This window comes from Nicotiana tomentosiformis, chromosome 4, assembly GCF_000390325.3.
Source record: "Nicotiana tomentosiformis chromosome 4, ASM39032v3, whole genome shotgun sequence".
Classification (NCBI taxonomy): Eukaryota; Viridiplantae; Streptophyta; class Magnoliopsida; order Solanales; family Solanaceae; genus Nicotiana; species Nicotiana tomentosiformis.
Window position 1 is genome coordinate 66406361 of NC_090815.1, and position 17760 is coordinate 66424120.

A 17760-nucleotide genomic window follows, 5' to 3' on the forward strand; every position below is an offset into this window, starting at 1 on the left:
CAACTGCACGGGATCGTGAGCAAGCAACTATTAGAGATGCACAGATTATCTATGAAGAAGAGAGGGGTCAGAGAATTGCTCAAAATCAACCCTTGGCTACAGACCAGTTTAGAAATATTGCTCCCATGCCTGGGAGATCATTGGATGATTATGCTAGACTGGTATGCAATCAAGGCTTATCAAGTGTTAGACCACCTCCAATTACACCTAACAATTTTGAGTTGAAGCAAGGGTTACTTTAGACCATTCAGAATTGCTGTGTTTTTAGAGGAAAGATGAACGAAGATCCAAACACAGATCAAATGGACTTCAAAGAGATTATGAACACTTTTCAATACAATGGTGTTGTCACAAGATGCAGTGTAATTAAGGGCATTCCCCTTTCCACTTAAAGATGATGCAAAGCAGTGGCTTCGAAGCTTGCCCATAAGATCGATTAGAACATGGGAGGAGATGACCAGAAAATTACTTGATAAATATTTCTCATAAGCTAAAACGACAAGTTTAGAAGAGAAATCCATAACTTCTGCCAGAAAGAGATTGAAACTGTTTTTGAAGCATGGGAGAGGTTTAAGGAGATTGTTAGAAAGTGTCAATATAGTGGAATTGAACTTTGGATGCAACTCCATGACTTTTGGGATGGATTGACACCGGCCTCACGTAGAATATTGGGCAACGCAGCCGAAGGCCCTTTGATGAAGAATACTCCAGAGGAGATAGTTACAATTATTGATAAGTTATCTGAAGATGCTAATCAGTGGCCCTCGGAGAGTGCTGAAAGAAGAAGATCAACTGGTGTTCACCAGGTTGATGCTAATAAATTTGTACAGGTACAACTTGATGCTATGGCTAAAGAAATATGAAAGATGTCCTTAGCCTCGATACAAAGTGAGCCTCATGCAACCTGTGATATATGTGGCAGAGGACACCCTACTCATAAGTGTCAAGCCTCAACTGAGGAAGTGAATGCTGTGGGAAATTATAATTTTAATGCGATGGGTACCACTAATGCATGAAAACAAAACAACCCTAGATTTCAAGGACAAGGAGCTTCTGGTTTTATGAATCAGCCGAGGCAGCAGTTTCAGCCTCAACAGCCCAATCATCCTGGTCTGGAAGATCTCATGAAGGCCTTCATTGTGAAAACTGATGAAAGATTTGAAGTACAAAGGGCAGCAATTTGAAATTTAGAGAAGCAAGTGGGACAAATGGCAACAATATTATCTGAGAGGGTTCTAGGCACTCTCCCTGCTGATACTGAAAGAAATCCCAAAGAAAAAGTGAATGTTGTAACCTTGAGAAGTGGGCAAGTGTTGAAAGATCCCACCCAATCGAACAAGATATGAGACATGAAAAAGAAAGCGGGGAGCAACTGAAAAGTGATGATGACAAGAAGAAGAAAGGTCCGATGAAAGCTGAGAAAAAGAAGAAGGAAGAAAAATCGAGAAGGGAGGAACATGAGGAGAGCAAGCATATGCCTGCGCTACCTTTCCCTTAGAAGCTATGTAGATAAAAGCTGGAGAAGCAGTTTGAGAGATTTCTGGATGTGCTGAAACAGGTTCATGTAAACTTACCATTCACAGAAGTGCTCTCACAAATGCCTTCTTATGCTAAATTCTTGAAAGAGATCCTTACAAAGAAGAGGAAAGTAGAGGAGACCTCAGTGGTCAAGCTCATAGAACATTGCAGTGCGATATTGCAAAATAAACTCTCACAAAAGTGTGGAGATCCAGGGAGTTTTACTATATCTTGCTCTTTAGGAACTATTAATTTTGATAAGTCTTTATGTGATTCCGGTGCCTTAATTAATTTAATGCCTCTATCTATTTACAGGAAACTGGAGAAGGAGATTGGAGAGATAAGGTCTGCACCAATATCATTGCAGCTACCAGACCAAACGACTTTAATACTCGAGGGGATAGTAGAAGATGTGTTAGTTCGGGTGGATAAGTTCGTATTTCCTGTGGATTTTATAGTGGTGAATATGGAGGAAAACAAGGAGGTCCCCCTCATCCTAGGAAGACCATTCTTAGCGATGGGTAGAGCGATATTAGATATACATGAGAGAAAACTCATGCTTAGAGTGGGTGAGCAGACTGTGACTTTCAAGATGGATGTAGAAAAGGGGGTGCAAAAAGGAAAACCAGCTGCAAGTGTTGAGTGGAAAGTGAAGGGCTCGAAAGAGAAGGCTGCAGCGAGCGAGAAAGATAAGTGTGGGGTGTACCCCAAAAAGGCTAAGAAGAAGCTGTCTACATGGATGTGTGCAATAGTTCAGGCACGAGGAATGGAGCCCGACTACGACTAAGACCCCGACTAGATGTTCAAGGAAGTTTCTTTTACCTTATTCTTTTTAATTGTGTGCCATGGGGACATACCACAACTTAAAGTGTGGGGTGGGGGATATTTGTATGTATGTATGTATATTAGTTTTCTTTTTTGTTAGTTGTAGTAGTTGGAGATAGAAAAAATTGAAATTTTTTAAAATTTTCGATTTTTCCTGACGATGGATATCATCGACAAGTTTCTTGAGCGATTAAAGTCGAAAGAAAAAGACAGAAAGATTTTCTTTTGTTAGGTAATGTAACAAGTTCCCCCTTGGTTTTTCTTTATGCCGCGGTTCTTATCCAAGGGTTTTGTTTGAACCGGGTGTAGTTAGTTTTTATTTTATTTAAGAGTACGAAACCTTGTGATGTGATTTGAATTGAAGGCAATATCTCATGACTTTATTATACCTTGAGAATAGCAATTGCTTTAGTTGTGACGCTCATGCTCAGGTTTTGACTCTTGTATAAGTACCTTAAATTGGATGATCTTAACTTTGCTTAACTGCTTTGACTAGAGTGTCTCGATAGTCCAATCCTGAGTGAGTTATGTGCCATGTGTGTGTGAGGTCTTGTTTTATTATATGCATTGCAGTTGATGTATAGAACTTGCCCAGTGTGTTTGCAAAGCGAAATAGTAGTTATATTCAATTTTGGAAGTGATATAGGTATTTCTTTGTTGAGCCAGATATATGCTTTTACCCACCTAATTGTTATGTGTCGTAGTTAACCCTATTGAGAATGTAATCCTATTTCTTTGGAAACTACATTACAAGCCTTACCCATTTGATTAAATTGACCATCTATTTGAACCTTTTACCTCTCGTGAGAACTTGAATTTGTCATGAACTTTGCAAAAGTTGAAGTGTGGGGTGGTTGGTTTGTCTTTTGAGTGGAACTATTGAACTAAGGAGAAATGTGCACTATTTTGAAAACATAAGAGCCACTGAATTGAAAAAGAAAGGAAAAGAAAATAAGTGTATGATTGTGAAAAAATATTCCTTGATAGTGGTGACTTTTGATGTATTTGTGCTTAAAGAAGTAGGGAGTTAATGTATATTGATGTGAAAGTGGAGTTATGGTTTGACATAAGTGTGAGGTGTTGAACGGTTAATTGTATGTATTGAAATGCTTAGGGAGGTGTAGTCACTTTTATATCTAAATGTATCCTACCCGCCCATAGCCTACATTACAACCAATTAAAGTCGTACTTGATCCTTGACTGAATGAGCTCAATTAGTAGAGTCGTACACTATGGGAAAGCCTATGGTACGTCTTTTGTGGCATATGAATGTACTTCTGAGAGTGAGTGAATTCTTTCAATCTTGAGTTCCTAATCGTTCTTAAATTTTATTGTATGTGGAACTACTCTCTATTGCTGTGTGAGGGAACTTGATTCATGAAGGAAAGGTAATGTCGTTGACCTCTGTGTTAGAGTAAGTGAGCGGGTTGTGAAAAATGTGTGGTGCTTTTGAGTCAAATCTTGAGGCGAGGATGTTACGGTATTGTGCTTAATCTGTTTTAAATATTCTTGGTATGCTGAGTTATGAGAGTTGTTGAAAAAGGTCATGTCTATATGAAGTGTAGTTTGATTGCTCGAGGACTAACAATGGTTTAAGTGTGAGGTGTTGATGGTAGGCTATAATATCGTATTTTATTCACTTATTGCACTCTAATTCACTGCACTTTATTTGTCTTAGAGCTTTGATTCGTAGTGTTTTGCACTTATTGTGTGTTTTATGCCTTATAGGAGTGATTCCGAGTTATGTAGATATTGTGGAGCTAAGTCGAGCTATTTGTAGCTTTGAAGTCTGAGTAAAATCCCAAGGGATTAAGTCGGGATCATGTTCGGGGGTCGAGGACCAAGTCTGGACGTCAAAAATCAAGTATGGAGACGTACTCTGAGAAATTTGCACTACTGCGGCGCATGGGGCGGTGCGTGGGGTGCCGCAACAGTGTATTTTTGCTTCTGATGAATTGTTGAGCTCTCTTGATTTCCCCACTAATTCCCCACATGACACATCGCCCCATGTGGAGCGCCTGTGCAATGTTTACAGAGTGAAAATCCTATTTCGGCTAGGAAAGGGGTGATTTCGTCTGGGCCCGACCCTACTTGGTATAAATATATGGAAAAACATTATTTTCTGAACTTTTGACATACTGTAGACCTAAGGAGGCTAAGGAGGAGTTGGAAGAACACAAGCACAAGGATTTCATCATTCCTTCTTCACTCAAGACCCGAGTTTGGATTGAATTTATGTTTTCCTATACTTTAATTTTATTTGTGATGAATTCCTCCATATCTATGGAGTAGTTCCATTTAGGGGTTGATGGATCTTGTATATTGATGATTGTTTGTTGATTATAACTCTAGTTTTATGTATTGAATCATTTTTGGATGGATTAATTATTGCATATATAGTCACTTGTTCATGTAATCGAGAGAGGCATAACTTGTGATATCTTTGCATTATATTGTTGGTTGATTTCATAGATTCTTCCAAGTAATCGAAGGAGGCCAGTTGAATCATTGATTAAACATAGTTAGGAGAATAATCGAAAGAAGTTTTCCTAAAGACCAATCCATTACGCATTCTTGCATATCTTCACGTGCTTAAATTGGTTCATCTTGTGAGGTTAAGACTTAATCAAGAGAGGAGTTTTTGCTGAACGTTTGAAGTAATAATTGAGTGAATTCAAGAGACTCACTTGAGCATTAGAAGTGAATTATCTAGAGTTAGATCCCAAACAATTATTTTGCACCTATCCTATCAAAACCCTATCTTTTCCCATTGATAACCTTCTTTGCTTATTTCTTATTTCGATTGTCATTAGTCAATAGCTTTAGATTCTTAGTTAATTTTAGTTAGACATCTTATAAATCTCAACTGTTGATCATCTTGGATAGCAACCAATCTAGAAAATATGAGAATACTGTTTAAATCCAATCCCTGTAGATACGATATTATACTATACTATATTTGATTAGCGAGCAAACTTTAAGTGTGTGTTTTGCGCTCGTCACAAAGTCAACCAAAAAGTCAAACCCGGGCCCGCACCTCAGAACCTGACAAAACTCCCAAAATTCAAAAACCCATTCAATTCAAGTCCAACCATACTAATTTCATCCAAATCCGACTCCGCATCGATATTCAAAACTCAAAAATCCACTTTAGAGAAATTTAGACAAAAACCCTAAATTTCTCTTTTGAAATCATTAATCAAATGCCAAAAATGAATATAGATTCACGAAATATAATAAAAATCGAGTATAAAATACTTACCCTAATCTATGTGGTGAAAATTGCCTAAATAATCGCCTCAATCCGAGCTCCATAGCTCAAAATATGCTAAAATGTCCGAAATCTATGAAAATAGAGTACTTATAAATACTTGACGAATTTATGAATTGCGATCGCGAAAATACCATCGTGATCCCAAAGAAGAAAAAAATACATTGCCCTGAAATACCCTACACATTCGCGAGCCTCCTCATGCGAACGCAATGCCCACATATGCCAACTCTACCCGAACGCGGACAATCAACGCGAATGCGAAGAGAAATCACCAATTCCAGTTGTCCCGTTTCAACACTACGCGACCACGTTTCTTCCTTCACAAACGGGTTGCTCCAGTTCCCTTAACTACGTGAACATGTTTGATTCCTCGCGAATGCGATGCAGAAAATTCCCAGCTCCAGACTTTACCTTACGCGATCGCATCTTCATCTTCGCGATCGCGAAGAACAATTGAGGCATCAGACATCAGCATTGAAAATATGAAGAAAAATGGTCCGAAATCAATTCGAAACATGTACGAGCCACTCAGGATCCTGTCCAAACATACTAACAACTCCCAAAAATATAACACGTACCTACTCGGCCTCAAATCACCCGTAACAACATCAAAGCAACGAATCGCACCTCAAATCGAACTTAATGAACTTTTAACTTCCAAATCTCATGTCGAACCATATCAAATCAACTCGGGATGAACTCAAATTTTGTATACAAGTCTCAAATGACATAACAAAGCTATTACAATTCCCGAAATCAAAATCCGAACCACATATCATCAAAGTCATCTCTCGATCAAACTTAGGAACTTTCCAAACCTTCAAATTTCTAACTTTCGCCAAATAGTGCCGAAACCTTCTAGAAATATCCAAATGCACATCCGGGCATACGCCCAAGTCCAAAATTATCATATGGACCTAATGAAACCATCAAAACTTCGATCCGAGGTCAAATACTCAAAAGTCAAATTTGGTCAACTCTTCCAACTTAAAGCTTCCTAGTTGAGAATCATTCTTCTAAATCAATTTTGAATCACCTGAAAACTAAAACCGGAGATTCACACAAGTCATAACACATCATACGAAGCTACTCAAGACTTCAAATAGCTGAACGGAATACAATTGCTCAAAACGAACGGTCGGGTCATTACATTGGCTTTCGCGATCGCGAGCTATTTTTCGCGATAGCGAAGAAGGGTCGCTGGGCAGCATACTTCTAAAAAATCGGGTTTGATTCATTTCATCTCATTTTTCTCATTGGATCCAACCTTGGGGGTGATTTTGGAGTGCCATTTTTATCATCTATCATGAGATAAGTGATTCCCACTTGTTGTAAGTATACATGATTGTTTTTTAGCAAAACCACTAGGCTAGGTGCCTAGGGCTAGTTTTTATATATAAATAACATAAAAAAAAACAGAATGTTTAATGTCTTACAAAATTGTAGGGAGTAAAATATGAAAGTAACATAAATCCTATTATCAACATTGAGTAATCTACCCACCGATGATAGTATATGATGTAGTCTAATGGAAATATGCCTAAACATTTTAAAAAATAGCCAAAAAGTTCTTTCGCCCTTGGTGGCTATATGTGACATGCGTATATTGTGGAGTTGGCCATATTTGTGTTGCATTTGCGATCCTATTGTTGCTGCCTCTAGTTCTATATCATGTTGTTGTTGAAACTTTTGGTTGATTCCATGATTCATGTGTAGATGATTGGCTTTCATAAATGGAATGGAATGTGCCACTTTCTAGATTAAGTCCAAGTTGCTGCATCATTCTTCTATCTCCTGCTGCTGTGGTTTTGCATAAACATGAAGTCCCAGTAATCCATTAAAAGCTCCACGTATCACTTCAGTTTTCCAGTTGTAAATGCTTTCCTTGCCTTGTCGTTGTTGCATCAGTACTGGCTGTTGTATTTTTTTCCTGCCCTTTTCTTATTCCCAACCAGCTCGTGCCATTGTGCATAATTCGTTTCCAGCATTATTTTCATTATTCCATAAAAGTGTCCCATAATATGTGTGTTCCTCAATGTATATAATATTCAAATTTGATGGGGGGGCTTTCGATCTCAATTGAAAACATACCTGCCTTTTCCTTAGAATGTGTTGAAAGAGCAATTTTATAATACTTCTCCACTCTCCTAGTGCATTCCATGCTTGTGCCTATTATTCCTTGATCAAATAATTACTAGTTTCCAGTATGTCCTCCAGTTCACCTAGAATTTCTTCCTTTGGGTGTTCAATGTTCCCGTCTTTTTGCGTCCAAAACCAGTGTCTTATATTGATTTTCATGTTCCTTGCTTACATCTTGTATCTTATTTCTGTCATCATGAGCTGGTTGGTGCAATTCATACCTGCTTTTGATATGTATCCCAAAGCTAGGAGGTATTGGTTGCATCTCGTTTGTAAGCAACAACTATATCCTTTGCCTTTGTCCATAGCAAAGCTGGGCAGTGTTGACACATGCCCAGGTATCCTAGCTTCTATGCTTATGAATACACTTGCTTCCCCTTCAATGGAATGAGTGCAAAGTATTAATACCACCAAACAGAACACAAAGTTAGTTAAAAATAACCCTATCATGTTCTCCTCCATAGAGACTCGAACATGATGAGTATATATATTGTCTCTTATCTCCTCCATCATCTTTATTCTCCTTTCCTCCTTATCTTCTAATTCCTGGATACCCTTATTCTTAAATATGGACATTGGAGCTTGTCGTCGTTAACAATTCCTTTCCCTCTCACATCCAGTTGTGCAAAACTCACACATTCAATTGGACCAAAATCAAGTGCATAATTGGCAAGATGATCTGCCAATCTATTCCCTTCCCTAAATATGTGCGTCATCTTTGTATTATATGCTTCCAAGTTCTGCTTTATTTCCTCCACATACATTACTATCGCCCAAGGTGGCTTCTAGTTGTCCACAATAACATTCTTAATCATCATTGAATTAGTCTATAACGAAATGATATTAGTATGGTGAAGTCTACAATACCTTAATGCCTCCAGCACTGCCAAAGCCTCAGCTACTGTATTTGTTGTCTCATGCACTTCCTTTCCATATGCATATATCACATCTCCAAGCTCATTTCTTAAGCAAAATCCTATAGAAATTCTGCCCGGAATTCCCCTTGATGTTCCATCCATGTTAACTTTTATCCACTCCTCACTAAGCATCTCCCAGAGCACCTTATTCACCTTCAACTTAGGAGTGTAATTTTCCATCATGTGTAACAGATCCGGCCATCTTGATGGTACATTTTGCAACCCAGTCTTTTTGAACTTGACAAGTGATTGAATGGTGTTGGATACTTGATATATAACCCTACTAATCGACACAACATCTCCATATTTGTAGCTATTTCTCCTTTTTCATAACTCCCACACAATTATACAAGGTAATGCTTGGAAGATAGGCTTTAGTCTAGGTATTACCTCAAATGTCCAATACTTCACCACTGCTTGATACAAAGTTAGAGCGTGTATTGACACTCCCCCAAAGGAGAAAAAATAACGCCATACTCTTCTAGCTGCATATGACTTGAAGAAAACATATTCTCTAGATTCCTCATCCGGATTGGCACAACACCAACACTTTGAAGGAATGAAGTAACCCCATCGTCTAAGTGTATCATCCAATGATAGTTTTCCTTTCCATACTTTCCACATGAAGAAAGAGATCTTGAAGGGAAGTCCTTTAACCCACATATTCTTGTATATAATATTAGGATCCTCTCTTCTTCTAAGATATTCCCATGCAGATTTCACACTAAAATCCCCCTTATTATCTAGCATCCAATACGGAATATCTAGCTCCTCACAATGCATTGGAGGATTTATGTTTTCCAGAATATGTAATGCTACTTCTTCAGGTAGAATCTCCATAATTTTATCCACATCCCAGCCATTTTCATGGATTATATCCTTTACATTACGAACCTCTTCATCACAATAAAGGTCGGGAGGAGTAACAAAATGGAGTGCACCCAAGCCTGTCCAATTATCAAACCAAAATAGTGAAGATCCCATTTGTATTTGCCACAGAATTTGATGCTCAACCAACTCCCTACATTCAAGCATTTTTCTCTAAACATGTGATATATTTCTCCATGCTACTACCATTGCATTCAATTTTTTGCGGTACTTCTGACTCATAAAAGAGCTCCATAAAGTAGGTTTTGTTCAAAAGTTCCACCAAAGCTTACAAAACATAGCTTTGGATACATCATGAAGAGACCTAAAACCTACTCCCCTTTCCTCATATGGCAAGCATAGAGTGTCCCAAGATGACCAATGTCTTCCCCTTGTATCCATATAATTAAACCAAAAAACCCTAACAAAAAGTTTGTGTAATTTGTTGATAACAAATGCAGGTGGATTAACGACAGCTAATAAGTGAGTCGGCATACTTTGCAACACATGACCAATCAAACAACTCTTCCTCCAATAGATAAAAGTTTGCCTTTCCAAGATTATAATTTATCAAGAATTTTATTGATTAGTCCTTGATAATAAGACATTCTCCTTCTAGCATAAAAAATTGGACATCCCAAGTAGGTGAAAGAAAACTCTTGTCGACCAATTCCAGTGACTCGTTTTTACCTTTCTAAACACCACCTCACTGTTCAAATGGTGCATATATACTGCTGATTTACCCTTATTTATCAACTGTCTAGATGCTGCCTCATAAGCTACCAACACTTCCATTATTAATTGCAATGATGTTGCATCTGAAGATGAGAATATGATGGTGTCTTCTGCATATGCCAAATGATTGATCTTGGGACTCCATTTTGGCAAGCCAAATCCACAAAAGTATAGATTCAAATGAAGAGCATTCAATCCTCTAGAGAGAGCCTCAACTACCAAAATAAATAGGGAAGGTGAGAGTGGATCACCTTGTTTCACCCCTCTAGTTGATTTAAAAAAACCATAGGGTTGGCCATTGATGAGAACTGAGTACCAATTGTTGGAGATAATACCAAAGACCAATCCAATGAACCTCTCACAAAACTCCATACGTCGCCTTGATCCATGTGGATAAAGCTTTCTTGAGCCTTTTCATTTTGTAATTAAATACCACGAATGGATTTGCCTGAAAGTCTGCTGCCCAGTTATCCTTAACCACTACTTGAAATGTATCATGTCTAATCTAGAAATTTAGGAACCTAAATGACTTCTTGATTGGTACAACATCTGGATTACATGTAATCAACAATGGACTATGATCTGATCCAATTTTGGATAGATGTGTTATCTCCAGACCTGGCCACATTTGTTGACATTCCAAATTGGCTAAACATCTATCCAAACGTTTGAAAATGCAATCCTCCTCCGCTCTTCTATTCCACCAAGTATATATGTTGCCTTTAAAGCCTAGATCGAATACGTTACAAGTGTTGATACAATGTCTAAAGTTGTCAACTTCATTTAAAGAGACTGGCAGTCCTCCAAACTTCTCTTCTTCATCCAAAATAACATTGAAATCTCCCCCGACGAACCAAGGAATAGAAATATCACTAGCCAGTGAATAGAGTGTATCCCAAAGCTCAATTCTCTCAATATGATCACACTTAGCATAAACAAGGGTAAGAATGAATTCCTTGTTTTCTGCAGTATCAAATAACTTCATAGTTAGCTGTTGTTCCATATCAAATAAGACTGTGACATCGAATTTCTCATCAAAAAAAGCCTAGATTTTGTTCGAGACATTACCCATAGCCTGAGCAAAACCAATCCTCCTCCTATATCTCTCTAATTTTTGAGCTTGCTGCATCGGTTCCATCAAGTCAATGAACTAAAAATGGTACTGCCTATGCATTGTGATGAGCCTTTCAAAATCTCTCTTCGTGTTAACTGATCTAGTATTCCATATAATAGAATTCATAGCTAATTTATGGATTTAGACACCGTCCTTCTTGTTTGAACCCCCACTGCCTGGATACTAAGGATATATTTTGGTTGCTTTCTTCTTCCTCTACCTGCTGACTTCCTCTTTTCCGTATGCCTAGGTTATAAATCTCCACTCCTGGCTACATTCATGAAATTCTGACATGTTGATTCTTCATCCATGTATTTTTCTTTAGCTCCCAAAATCTCTTCTTCTTCACCGTTCTTATCTTGTGTCATCATTTGATTAATGTTGGCTGTAGAAGTCAGGTTTTTACCTTGATTGTCCTTCTCCTTGCCCAGGGCTGATAATTGGACTATTTTCATCCATCGTGATATCTCTATCTTTGAGCCCTAATCCCTTCGTAGTAGGATCAGAAGTCAATGACACTTGCATCACTCCATCTTCCTTATTCAATTCACTACCCATTTGTATTGCCCTGGCATTATTATCCCCAATACCTTGCTCATTATCTGGCCTTCCAACTGGATTAATCTGCTTAGCATTAGGTGTAGTAATATTAGCTGAAGTTCCCTTAACGATTACTGTAGCATGGAGTCTGTTACTATGGTTATGGTTCTGAATTAGGTCATTAGTAGTTTGTGTTTCAGAATCCTCTTTGTCCTCATGAAATTCACCCTCTTCTGAATCTTCTTCCATTTGATCACACCATAGTCTTCCCCCAGTAAATTTAATATGTTCACTAATCTTCATCTGCTCAGCAAATTCGTTGGTATCTAGTGATTGTGAAGGGATTTCCTCACATGATTGGTTAGTTGTCACCTTGTTGTCTCCAAAAGTGCGATTAACCCATTGAGTTGTGGACTCCCTCAACTACACTTGTTCTTTTTCCTTGTCACTTGTAATTGATTTATTACCATTTTTGGAGATCCCATTCCCAGGTGAGGTTAGTTTGTACATTGGAGATGCCAGATTTAATCTTTTCCCAGCTTTGCTAGGACTTGGTCTAGGGCTGCGATGCACTTCATTATCCTCCACTACAATCAATTGGTTATTACCTTCATTTTCATCATCATGTACTTCCAAAGCAGCAAACCTGTTGGACACTTGTAGTTGCTAGGATATCACACCCTCACATCGACCCTTTTGAGCCAGGTCTTTGGTGGCTGGAACTATCTCTTTCTCACTTGTACCAAGTGGATCAATTTCCTGGCCAGAATTGCCATTTCCTTCAATTTGTTTATCTCCATTCTTCACACGAGTGTCTCTAACCTCCTTCCACTGTTCACCCACATTACCAACTACCTTCACACTTGATAAAATTTTTAATGGTTGATCAACATTGTTCTTCCTTCCTCTACCTTGCTCACCACCTTCTTCACTTTGAAAATGTTACTTTGCCTTATCATTCTGGTCCAATAATTCAGGGTGTAGCCTCTAACACTCAAATTCATCATGTCCTTGTAGCTTGTATTGTTTACAATATTTAGGGACAAAATCATATTGAATTTTTACTCATTCCGTCCTCACTTCCCCAGTGGCTTCATTCTCTATATCCATACGAACTTTTTTGGGTAATTCAGCTAACAAGTCTACAAGCACCTTTACCCTAGCACAACTATGTCTTATTTTATATATAGTAGCCATGTCAAGGTGCAATGGTTTTCCCAATGTAGTAGCTAAAGAAAAGAGACATTTTTTCACAAAATATGTAAGTAACAACTTTGGAAAGGATATCCACGCCATGGCCATAGGAATTCCTTCACCCGCCTTGAACTTTGCATCATATATTAAAGGTCGTAATTGATATTCATACCCATCCTTAGCCTTGAAATAATATGCATTCTTGGACGTGAAGTCTATAAAATCTTGCCATAATGTTAACATAATTAGAACGTGTCTGTCACAAAGCAATCCAATATTACACTTACCTTTAATACCACACTATGCTGGAATAATGCGACGAAGTTCATTCAAATCTGGCCAGTCATAAGAGAAGTTTCCTATAACTGCATATTGTAATCCCTCAATCACATTCATATGGTCCACCTCTGCTTTAGTGAATTTGATCGTGGGTTGTCCATTGAGAAACGTAACTCGTTTGAATGGTATGGGTTCAACAGTAGTCGCCTTTACGCGCATGGAGCTATTGATTGCTGCTGGCTTTAGAATGTTACTGTAATCTAGTGGTTTGGCAGTGTTATTTGTGGTAGTATTTGTTGGGGCGAGAGTGGGGGAAGGCAGACCAGCCAGACTCGAGGGCTGGCCGCCGGCCATAGCGGCCATGGAAGCTCTCACGCACAGAATCACTTATCGTCTCTTTTTCACCAGAGCTTCTCTCTCCACGGCCTTTTTTTACTACTCAAAATAAATACATGGTTTATATATGGATTTAAACATGAAAATATGTGCAAATTTTGGGATTTTTGCAGAAAAACCTAGAAATGTAATCTTGGATTTTGACCCCGAAATTTGATATGGAGTTAAGAATAAATTATATATTTTAGTTCGTGGTGCTATAGGTAATATGTATTTTCGAAAATGTTCGGAATCCGGGCGCGTGGGTCCTAGGGTTGACTATGTTGACTTTTTGAGTGGAGTTGGAAATTTGTTATAAATTATTAAATTACGAGTATTGGAGTATGTTTTCACGTTGTTTAATTAGTTTCGTATCGCTTGGCATCGGTTTGAGGAGTTAGAGAGGCGTTGGAGCTGGTTATCAGATTTCAGAGCGAGGTAAGTCTCCTATCTAACCTTTTGAGGGGGAAATTACCCCATATGTGTTATATTTGTTATGTGCTACATGTTATGAGAGCTACACACGTATGAGGTCATGAGTGTCCATGTATATGCTAGAATTTCTGATTATGTCCAGGTAGACTTAGACTCACGCCATACTTTAGTTTTACTATTTGAGTTATTCTTGTCTCTTTAAATGATTTAATTCGCATTATGACCTGAGACTAGACTCGCGTAGAGTAATTGACTTGCTATTTTAGATACTTGTCGAGCTACTTGATTAGCCGTAGAAATTGTACTTCCCTTACGGATTTCTCCCGCATTGTGCGTATTCATCGAAATTTTTTCTTAAATTTCATAACTCACACGTATATTCGTGAGTGGGGTCATGGACCTGTAAAAGTTTTATATTCTAATGGGATCGGGCTGAATGCCTCAGCAGTATTATGGGATCAGACCATTTGCCTCGGCAGTATGATGTATAAATTCTTATGGGATACGACCATTCACCTCGGCAGTATCCCGTATCACACTCTTATGGGATCGGGCCGTTCACCTTGACAGGATATTGTAACACACTCTTATGGGATTGGGCCGTTCGCCTCGGAGGTTCTATGAAACACTCTTATGGGATTGTGCCGCTCGCCTCGACTGATTCATGCATAATATTTGATAAGAAATCAGTGTACCCGTGATTCTTCTTGATTTGAGACGTGATATGTTATCTGGTGTTGACCATTATGTATTCCATTTGAGGTAGTATCCGATATTTGAGGACTTTGTGTTTACTGTTCAGTTGAGGAGCGTATTATGTACTTAATATCTGTTTTCACTGTACTTACTTGCCATGTTTCGTATCTGTCTACTTCTATTATTATACTTGATTTATTGGACCGCTAGTAAGTGTTGATGTCGACTCCTCGTCACTATTTTTCCGGGGTTAGACTAGATATTTGCTGGTATGCTTTTATTTACGTACTCATACTACACTTCTATACTGATTGTGTAGGTTCTGAGACATGTATTGTTGGTGGTCATATTGGCACATAGGCACAACTACGGAAGGGACTTTATGGTGAGTTGCATACCATGATTTCGATCCGCAGCACACGAAGTCTCAATCATATTAATTTTTTAGCCTGTCTAATTTGTATTCCTGACAAAGGTTATATTAGTATTGTACTCCCTAGTAGACGCTCATTTACTTGTGACACCGGGTTTTGGGGATTTTTTAGTGGATGCTCACAGTTGTACATAATAATAATATTTTTATTATTATCATTTCGCCTTATGATTTATTCATACTCGGTAAAGAAGAGCATATGTCTCTATGATATCTGAATTTAATTCTATTTATTTAATGAAATTCCTTGTTTAAAAAGTTAAAGTGGATGATTAGTTCAAGGGTCTCCCTGAGACTAGCGGATAGAGGGAAAGGCTCATCACTGATGTGTCGAACTTTGGGCCTGATCATCTCCATCATCATCATCATTATTATCCAACAAGAAGGAATACTCTTTGCTATCATCCTCGTCCTCGACCGATATCTTCTTATTCGGTTGCCCCCATTTGAAAATTGCCTTGATGCCTCTCCACATTTTTATCATGAATTTGCTCTTCTTTTTGTTTTTCTCTTTCTATGCTGTGAAATCTGCCTGAAGATTGCCATGTGCCTTGGCCATCTTCCCATATGCTACCTCAAGCTTGCTAACAAAAGCTGCTAATTTCTCATGAGACTTCGCCTATTTCTTCCGAGCTTCCAAGTATGTTTTCATTTCCTCTTTGGTACAGTAGTCAGGCATGGGCTGGGCTTGCGAGGTTCCAATAGGGAGCTATGACACTAAGTCATGAATGGAGTCAAGGTGGGAGTTAAGCAACCCAAATGGTCCCTCGGTTTGTGTATCCTTGGAGTACTCTTCTCTGGCAACATTTGTGATTTTTCTCTTCATACTCTTTACTGCACTACCCTCTCTTGTCACTTTCAACAGATGTAAGGGTTTGTCGGTCGGTATCCTACGATCGGTGCTGTGCACATTAACATTCGCCCACCGGCACAACTCTGTGTTTAAAAAAGGGAACATCAAGCCTGGACTATCTTGTAGCAAGTACTCTTTCAACTCTTGAATGATGTAATAACCGACATTCACAAGAATTCCATCAAGTATGCATGCTATCATCAGGGCCCTAACATATGGAACATCAGAGACGTTCCCACAAGGTGAGACTCTGCTACAGATGGTGTACATCCACATATTAGCCTCAATTGTGAAATCAATGGATTTTAAGCCCTTCCTCTTATTGCACTTCACGCGCTTGCCTACAGGATAAAGTTTAGACACTAGCCAATATCATCTGGAGCATGTATCCTTTCTCGCATCGACTCAAGCGGATAATTTGGAAGCCCATAAACATCATTGATCTGCTCAGTCCCAAATCGTACTCTTTTGCCCCTTATGGTGAACTTTGGTTTGTCAAAGTTTCTACACTCAAGATTGGCATAAAATGCACGAACCCATTCCTCATTAGCATCGCATAGAGTGGGCATGAAGCACGTCGAACCTGTAGTCTCTAGACGACCATAGAAATCTGGAAGTAGCTAGGCCAATCTATCCTCGAAGATCCCCTTTTCAAGTATGTCATGACCCAAATCCCACTATAGGGGTCGTGATGTCACCTAGTCACTAAAACTAGGTAAGTCAATCACTTAACAACATTTAAATCAACAACACATGATATAACAAAATAGAGTTTCATATAAAAGTGGAAATAGAATCAATACAAGTCAAAAGTTGCAATACTATGACACCTCTCAAAAACTAGGTAGTATAGAGTCACGAGCTCTAACTGATTACATAAGAATATATTGAGATACAATATTGTTCAGATATAAAAATGACAGTATCAATGTAAGGAAGGGTCTCCATGGGACTGCGACGGTCAATGCAGCCTACCTTGAATCCTCGCGGTCAAAGAAATCTCTCATTGCCTAGGTCCTCTGCCTCCAATACCCGAATCTACATAAAAAATGTGCTAAAGTGTAGTATGATTACACCACGGTCGGTACCCAGTAAGTATCAAGACTAAACTCGACGAAGTAGTGATGAGGTTCAAGTCATATGATACTCACTAGTCAAAATAACATGTGCAATATGTCAAATACTGGCAACAGAAAGTATAGCAGAAAAAACATGAACAATAATCTCATCAGAACAGGTGATAACAATTCAATGCAAGAAAAGGCTCCGCATCAACAACAAGTCATTAAATAGAAACACACACATATGGCACCTCGTGCCCACATTGTCAACACTCGCACGGAAAAGACCTCGTGCCACAACATAAATCACACTCACATGGCGAAGACCTCGTGCCACAATATAAATCACACTCGCACGACAAAGACCTCATGCCTCAATATAAATCATATTCGCAGGGCAAAGACATCATGCCACAATATAAATCACACTCGTACAACAAAGACCTCGTGCCATAATATAAATCACACTCGTACGGAAAAGTCCTCGTGCCATTTAAATCACACT

At 38.6% G+C, this 17760-nt stretch overlaps 1 non-coding gene across 1 annotated transcript; it reads right to left on the reverse strand.

Moving 5' to 3' along the window:
• Positions 1–500: 500 nt before the first annotated feature.
• Positions 501–607, reverse strand: LOC117281390 (small nucleolar RNA R71). The gene has a single exon (XR_004512015.1). It is a non-coding gene; the product is annotated as a small nucleolar RNA R71 (small nucleolar RNA).
• Positions 608–17760: the final 17153 nt, after the last annotated feature.